Raw genomic sequence first — 6564 nt, 5'->3', positions numbered from 1 at the left:
ACTTCAAATTCCGTAACTTGGTCTCTGAAACGGAACCCTGGGCAAGTTTGCTTCTAGATAGTAGAAATGTGGAAGTAGACACACCTGCAAATACTGCAGAACACCATAGTTGAAAATTCCTCTTGTGTCAAAAGTTTCAGAAGTTCCTTGATCCTTGCAGAGCGATGGTAGGCAGGGACGTCCAGGAAATGATTTGCTGCAGCAGCAGCTTGCAACGGTGGTCTTCTAAGGTTTTCTTTGCGCTTGTGGCCTGGGTACGTTTGGAAATGTTTTCTTACTCCTTCACCTGTTTGGTAGGTTTTCACGCAGTCGAAACAACTAAAGACCTTGGGCATGGTAACAGTTTAAAGTATTACTCAAACACAAAAACTCATGGGTGCATCTAGTGATGACGTGATCGTAGCTGCAGGGTAAACATCTGACAAGGGGTCACCCGAGGAGCCTCTTAAACTTCCCAGAATATTTAAATGGTTTAAATAGACGTGATATTTATATTTTCTTATTAAGCCTAATTTTATGTCCAGGGTTTTAATTCTGCCAGAACGTGCTGCTAGATTCCAAAGCCATTGACTGATGAAAATGTTTGGGTCGGGGTAAATCATAGCGGAGAAATTTATACACGCGATTGACTCGTTGCAGCTAAATATCTTAAGAAATAACCACACTTTGAGCAGTTCGTTTTATTTCAGTAATGTTAGGCTTCTCTGATCATTAGTCCGTCTGAAACTAAAAAGGAAACTGTCTGAAGTAATTCGGGAGAAATGGATCGAAATACGAACTCCTGGCCAAGAACGAATTTTTGTTTTAGCAGGTGAGTTAACTGAACTAGCTTCGAGCTGAGGTGTAGTGTACCTATTTTCCCCACGTCCAATTATAAAGAAAGCCTATTTTCAAACCCAAAGTACAAAGTAAAGTGCCAAAGAAAGGTTATTTTCTCCCGGCTAACAATGAAAATAAACCGACGCCATTTTTTCTGCGCATGACTTTTACAATGGGAGACTGGAGCTAGTTCCCCCAAATTTTTAATGCAACATGCACCGCAACTTCCGGTAGAAATCAGCAGGATGTTTTACAAACCCATTTCACATTGTTGTTGGGTTTGAAAACATAACAAAATTAGCCTTGCTTTGTCTTATCATAAGCTACTTTTAACTTTTTAGTATAGTTCTTGGTTCTCAAAATCACAAAAATAAAACTGGAAGTCATTTATTTGCAGCCAGGACTTCTGTAATTTCCTCACCTTCATCAAAATAAAGGTTGTATGCTTTCACACGTTGCAACTGAGATTTAATATGTGGGTGGACTAGTACTTCCAGTACTGGACTCAACTGATTCGGTTGACTCAGATGCACTGTCTGTTGACAGCACTTCTTCTCTGGTAAAGGGTCTATCTTTCTGCTGGCATCTCTCGGCTCCCTGATTTTCTTTAAAACTGTTTCCAGGACTGCTTCTCTACCTAATCCACATTCTGTAAAAAGATGAGTGTCATCTTCGACCAGTTTTGCCACAAACTTGTCTACTTGGATAGCATCTGCCCTATTTCTATAAACTGGTAAGGCACTTCCAGGGGGCCATCTTTTCTCTACTTCCTTTGTAATCTTTTTTTTTCGTGGTAAAAGAGATTAATATTTATTTACAAACTGCTGTTTGATCTTATGTTTTTTCTGATAGACACAGGACCTCAAAGTCATCAGAACGTAAGTTGACCATCAAGTGTTACCGCAATAATTTGGAAGAGAAATTCCACTCATAACAGAAAATCATCTTAGTTTTTCATATTTGTGTGATTTTCTAAGTGGCAAGAGGTTCTTGGCACTACCAGTAATCAAGTCAGTTTCATAAAAGCACAAGAAAAATTATGTTAACGTGATCCTCAGGTTAACTGCCAGAATAGCACACAAAATACTTTACAATACTTATTTGTGCTATTTATACCTACTTTGTATTGTAAATGCCCTTTTCCTTGCAACTTAGCTGCTCTCTTTCTCCTCTTGTAAGCAGCCTGTCATAATCCTTGAATGATGATCTGTCAATCTTCTTTCTCTTGTGACAACTGCCAAAATGTTGGAGATAACTAAGAAAGGAGCAATAAAATAATATTGACAGTTCTGAGATTACATGTGGTTTCCAGTTCTAAGAGAGATTTTATACTCTGCGTGATCATAGTTAATAGTGGTGTGATGAAGGAGAATACCTCGTACCAGTAATGCGAAAAACTTAGATTTCTGGGATGATTTGACCCCCGCATTACCAAAAAATTTTTGAGGAGGGCTTAATCTTGGCAATGCTTGCGTTAAAAGTAGAGTTAAATAATAAGTTAGAAAATAACTTAGCCAAGGAAGAATATTTACCATTCACAACGGGTTTAATAGCCATGAGCTCCCTTGAGAAGCGTTCTTTCTTCCCAATTGTTGTCACCCCCAGTTTTTCAAGTGTTGAATCCTCTTCCAAGTGTTTGCCTAATGTCGCTTTTCCATCTATCTCTTCTACGAATTTTTGACCAATTGACTCGCCAAAAAACATGCAAATCAACGTTTTTACTTGTTCTGGTGTCCAGCCTGCAAATAAAAAATGTACCATCACCAGTATCAAAGAAATAGGAGACACTTAAAGGAGCTACGACACGATATTTTGAGTCATTTCTTCGGCCACGATTAAATTGTTGGGAAACCTAAAACTAATGGTTTGCAAAGGAAGAAAAACACCAAAAAGGAAAAAAGGAACAAGGATGGTTGAGGATGGAGAAGATTGAAACGGATTAAAAATGACGATTTTGAAAGTACTTCAAATTTATTTCCTGATCGTAGCCGCTTCCTAGACTTTGGTCTATAATATATGATCTCTTACTCTAATATGTAATAAACGCAAGCTTCGACTTGAGAAGTGGAAAATGATGTTAAACTTTGTCGGTTTAAATTAAGCTTAATTTGCCTTCGAATATATTATTATCAAGTGAATCCTCTATTTTGCAATTCGATATAATTTCCCATTCCATCCAGGGAAACACACAAAAAAAAAACCACCAGAACAACCCTTGCATCGGGAGCGTGGCCAGACCGCGGAAAACCGTGGCCAAAGCCTGGTCTGAAAGCCGAGGTAAGCTCGGCCACAAGCCGAGCTTTGGCCAAGCTGGCCAAAGGATAAAAAAAACTTGGTTTCCGCGTGTGAGATAACAGGCCAGGAAGGCCAGGTTAGCGTGGCCAAACTGGTTAAAAAAAACTTGCGAAAACTGCGGCTGCATGGCCAGCTTGGCCAAAGTGACCTGGTGAGGAACGAAAATGTATTGGCTGGCCACAGTGACTACATAGGCCGAGATATGTCCAGAAATGTAGGCAATGGCAAATTTGACGATATTTCGCTAAAGGTTGAAATTCAGTTAAACGAGCTCAAGAGAAGGGTACCAACGTAGCGGCGAATCCGACGAATTTGGCGAATGTGGCGATTGTGACGATATTTCGCCAAAGGTTGAAATTCCGTTGGAAATTCAACGAATTAGGCGAATATGGCAAATTGACATTTTTTCGCCAAAGGTTGTAATTCAGTTGAATGAGCTCAAGAGAAGAATACCAACAGAGCGGCGATTTTGGCGAAAATGGCAAATTTGACGATAGTCCGCCAAAGGTTGAAATTTAGTTAAACGAGCTCAAGAGAAGGGTACCAACAGAGCGGCAAATTTGACGATGTTTATTTACTTGTTAAGTTTTGAACGACCAGTAGATTTCTATGTGTAATAGCTGATTCGGGGTGCACCCTCATCAGCTATCATGTGATAGAAATCTCAAGCTCATCATCTGGTTATGACCAAATTATAATTTTTACTCTACCACCTGATGTCTCGATGTTTCTTGACCACTCTCTCTCATGCTTTATATAGACCAGTCTCTTGTGTAGTTTGACTTACTTAGATTTATTAATATAATCTCATGCCAATCACAACAGTAACAACTTGCTATTTAAAGGCAGCCTCTTATAATCATTTTTTTACTAAAGCTAAAATGCAAATGATTTGTAGAAATTGTGCTCTCTCAATTGTGCATGCATATTATAAACGCACGTCAGTAAAATAAGTTTATAATTATTATAAACGTATAGCATATTTATATTTTGGAAAGTAGACCCTCTATAATACATCTTTTATCAGCAATATACAAAAGAATTAAGTTATTAGTGACATTTATAGTTTGCATTATTTTAACAAATTTATGTGAAAATGCCCTGAAATGAAATAGTGACCTCATTTAAATAGGGAAAATGGCTATGGTCTTGTTTTTAGAACATGTAAAATGTATCTGAATAAACCTATTCGGCTAACGCAATGCTGTACATAAAATGTTTCGTTTTAAGTATTTCCATATCATCTAAATGGGAATGCATGTTCTGAAAAATGCTTTTAGCAGAACAACCTGTGTGATGTGTTGATTTAGGTGAGAAAATAAAACTGAAAAATATGCATGGGTATTGTGAGGTGGACTCTGAGATACTTTTGATTTAGCCATCAAATTTTTAAAACAAAGATTTACTAATTTCACAATAAAAAATTGGAATTCTCTGTAAATAGCAACGTGGGAAAATTTCAACATGGTATCATATGTTGAACTTAATAAGCGTAATTTAAAACAGGATGATAAAAGAAGCTTGCTTATACTGTAAACAGTGCTTTGTATAAAATCACTGGTCAGTGAAGGTAGATGTTGTACCATTGTCTAATTTTGCACGGTTCGCTGATGGTTGCTGTTCTTGACATTGGTCATATTGTGCAATTGTGTCAACAGCATTTGGATGTGTCACATTGCGGTATGCACCATTGCACGTTTCCGGAGTTATCCCCAGCTTCTGGAGGGTCATCAGGAATATTGGTATTTCTTCTTCTGCGAGGGTTTTACTGTCCTGTTTAATGAAGAATGTCACCTGACATGCAAGAAAAGAAAATTATGCGAATTACTTGTCAGAAGAGTTTTGTTAAAAAAACAAATAGTGACCATCTAGCTTGTAAAGTAATTATATTTATGTATAAGTATATGTTATCGTATGACGCCAAGTAGAATCAAGGATTAATTTTCACATGTATTTTCAAAGTTTTCCCAAGTAGTTTTTTGGCACAAACAATGCGGCTTTAAAGGTCAAACTTCAAAGAACCTGAAAGAAGTTGTTGTTGTTGCGACCCAAAATGAAGAAACCAACTAAATGCAGAAATAGCATGCTCAGCCAATCAGGAGCAAGTATTTCGCCACTCAACCAATCAGGAGTGTCAAATTTTGCCCTCGGTGAAAGGAAAATTAAGAAAAAATGCCCTCTATTTTAACCAACCAGCACTAAGAAATTTTGCGCTCTATTTTTTTGCATGTGATACCTACAGAACATTAACCCATTGCCCCCTCAGAGCGTGACGCGTGACATTATGCTAATTTCCTAGTAATTTTGGAGTAAAGACTGCGTGATCCAAACGCTTGAAATTAACCATATGCGCAGTGGCACTATAGACGGGATCAGGTTTCAAAGCAAAGCTCATCCGAAAGAGGAGGAATTTTGCTGCCGGAAAGTGTAAAAGTTTTATCATTTGATGCATGGACATATAGGACAGGGAGAAGAGCACAAATCAAATTAATTTTTTCTGTGTTTTACGCGCGGCGAGCTCCAAATATGAATAATTAGCGGCCGCATAAAACTGTTAAGACAGGTCATGTCAAGAACCGAAAATGGGTAAAATCACTGTTGTATACATCAAACATGAATTTTAACTGTATTTATTGAAGTTTTCTTGCAGATTCAAGGCCATTTAAAGGCAGGCAAGGATAAGAGAAGGAGAGAATGACTCGAGCCGCACAAGAACTCTTCGCAAAAAGCAAAGTACAAACGCATCGCATCGCAAACAAAAACTCACGCAGCGCAAGGAACGACATAACAAACAAGTAGAGATTCCAAGTCAGTTCTATTTACAAGATAAAGAATTCGGCAGCCAAAATGTGACAAGTGACGCTAAATAAAAACTTAAATCGTGCCAAATAAAGGCCAAATTCGTGTGACCGGTCCAAACCAAAATGAGATTCAAAATACTATATTCTACGCATCATTGAAAAACAATTCGCGGCCTTATTGCAAACTAGTGAAACGTGTCACTATTACTGGCCAAAGGTTATTTAACCAAGAAAAGATCTCAAATATTGATTAGGCCAAAATGCAATGAAATCATTATCGTATATACTTTCGAAACTCACTGATAGTTCATAGAGCGCAGCGTCGCAGATGGGGACTCAGGTTATAAAGAATGCAATTTCAAGCCGCGTGGTATTCATGAAAGCAAGTCTTGCAAAGCGCTACACTACATGGTAAACACTGAAAAGTGGTCTCTACTGAACGTCCCCCACTTGTTTTTCTACCCACCCTCTTATAATGCACACAAACTTTCTTCGTACCTTCAATTTTAAAACTAAAATGCTTCCCAATATTTTCTGGGGCGACCCACAAATTATCAATCTTGCGGCGCTTTGAAAAGGCGATCGAAATTTTCAGCACCACGAGCGGGCTCCTTAGTTGAATCGTTAAAATGCAAATACTGACTTATTT

The sequence above is a fragment of the Pavona decussata genome, unplaced genomic scaffold (genome assembly GCF_977016875.1).
Source record: "Pavona decussata unplaced genomic scaffold, jaPavDecu1.1 SCAFFOLD_51, whole genome shotgun sequence".
Classification (NCBI taxonomy): domain Eukaryota; kingdom Metazoa; phylum Cnidaria; class Anthozoa; order Scleractinia; family Agariciidae; genus Pavona; species Pavona decussata.
The sequence above is the reverse complement of the archived record's forward strand: the minus strand, read 5'-3'. Positions refer to the sequence as shown.